Genomic DNA, 2580 nt, shown 5'->3' with positions numbered 1-2580 from the left:
TGAATGAAATATGGTTGTTTGGTAAATGTTCTCTGAATGACAACAAATTACCATTTTAACCCTCTGTATGCTTTGGTCCTGGTTTGACATATTTTCCAAGTCCAAAACATGGGTTGAGCTATGGGTTCCTAAATGATACCAAAATGATTAGCTCATATGTTAAAAGAAAATCGAAAAGGAATGAACAAGAAGCACACTTGCTGTTAAGTATTACAAATTGCACAAATAATTTGAATCCACCAATGATCAAATCGATTACCTCATCATAGCAATTCGAAAAACAAAAAAATGATGCACATAAACATGAGATTTCATACAAGAAACTAAGGTTTCACTCACTTTTGGATTTGGGTTATGCTTTCATCCACAATGTGATTGCAGAGGGAATAAGCATTCCAAACAGCCCTAAGTTCATCGACATTGTGATTGCAGAGGGAAGGAAAAAGGAGACAGAAGGGAAATACATGAAATCGAGTGGGAGACGATGTAGAAGACAACAGAGACGATGGAGAAGACGCTGGAGATCACGATCGAGTGGGATGAGGAACGAGGATCTCGCGTGGGAGGAGAGAGCGGTTGGAGACGTGATGAGGGTAATAATGGAACAAGAGCTGGAGGGAAGCAGTAGGGGAGGCGACCGGAAGACGACCACCTGGAAGACGGCGACCAAGAGCTGACCGGAAGAGCGACGATCATGGGGGGGAGACAGCGAATGGAAGACCGACGATGGGGGGGGGGGAAGACGACGAATGGAACCGACGATGGAAGGGGGATGCGATGTGAAGAACGGCTGGTGAGAGGTGTAACACCCAAAAAAAATGGAAAAAAAAAAACTAATTATAAGAACATATAAATTATATATATATATATGAGGTAGCTAGGACCCAAACAGGAACTTGACAGAAGCTAAATCTCAAAATAAAATCACCCAACAAAGGGGAAAAGTACAGCGTTTACACAAGAGACGACGAATGAGACGACGAAAACAACCTACTAATCTAAGCAATTTTACGTTTAGATTAAGGACGGGTGTTCCTCTCATCTACCAAAAATTTACGTAACGTCCATCGTTGCGACGCTCAAGCACCGAAGGCTTGTTCCAAATATAAACTTTTATCGGCTAATGCTCCCCTCAACCCTTTGAAACCCCGCTGCTAAAGGAACCTGATATACATACCAACATATAATAAGTGTTAGGCTTACGCCTAGTGAGTCCAATCAGTGAAATAAATGAAATTATAAAATCTTTATATACACATATATATATATATATATATATATAAATAACGTAACCTTAAACAATACCGGGTGAATAAATTGTTCGCAAAGTCTTGGGGTGGAACCAAAACATTCGAAGATGACAGGGGAGACCCGATTTACCGTTAATTATGACGGAACACAAAGTAAGTCATAAATCAACGTTATAGAGCATCACTTACAGGTATAATACCATCGACATCAACTTAAACCAGTCATGTAGTCGGTCGTGATCTTACACTCTTTATCTCAGAAATTACATAATAATCACAATGCCTATTTTCGAGTGGAAGTGTGAAGGTGATTTGGAGATTACATAATGATCGCAATGTCTATTTCCAATTTACACCATCCTTCACACAAATATAATAAAACGACTTCCAAGCCTACAAACCCATTACATTCTAATGACATGCTTAAATGCGTTAACATAAGCATATAACCACTTGTACATCACTCAAATTTTTGCATAACATTCTCATTTTGTCAATGACTAGCTCCAAAAAGTAGAACATGAGGGTTTTAGAGTGTTATGACCAACCTTACCTTAAAACAATTACTTTACCAAGTGGTTAGAACCATTTTTCCAAACTCATCTTATAATTATAAACATGATCCCCAAATTCACCATTTTGACCTAAAACCTCTATATCGACCAAGCAAATAATTACTTAGAACTAGAGTATTAGAATAAGTATAGCAGATAACTTTCAATTAGTATAAAGCTTCTAAAAAGGGTAGGATGAACTCACCTTGCAAGATTTAGGAGAAATCCTGAAATTTGGAAACAAACTGAGGCAAAAAAAATGAGATCTTGATGCAAATGGCAGCCCCCTTCCTCTCCTCTTCCTTTCTTCCTCTCTTCTTCCTCCCTTTTTCTCTTCTTCTTTCTTTTTCTTCCCTTTTCTCTTCTTCTTTCTTTTCTCCCTGCCAACGACCAGCCCCCTCCCCCCTTTTTGACTTTTTTCCTTTTTTTTTCCTTGGGAAGAAGCATCCCCACTAAAAGGTGGGTCGGTCTTGGGGTAAGACACCATTAGGAACGCCCCCCCCCCCCCCCCCCCCCCCCCCTCCTTCCACTTTTCTCCTTTTTTTTTAAAATAAAAAGAAAATAAAATAAAGTCTTTTTAATTAAAAGGGTTTATAAATTCCTAATATAAACACGTAAACATCACTTAACGAGATGGAAACCCAAGATGCGAACGATACAAAGATATGAGAAAAATCTCAAGTGTTACAAGAGGGCAGAGTTGGAAATATGAACATCTGAATGGTTTAGTGAAGCTCTAGGTGCAAAATGGTTAAGATGTTAATGTAATCATTAAG

This window comes from Cynara cardunculus (genome assembly GCF_001531365.2).
Source record: "Cynara cardunculus var. scolymus isolate 2C chromosome LG 3, CcrdV1, whole genome shotgun sequence".
NCBI lineage: Eukaryota > Viridiplantae > Streptophyta > Magnoliopsida > Asterales > Asteraceae > Cynara > Cynara cardunculus.
Note: the sequence above shows the minus strand (reverse complement) of the source record.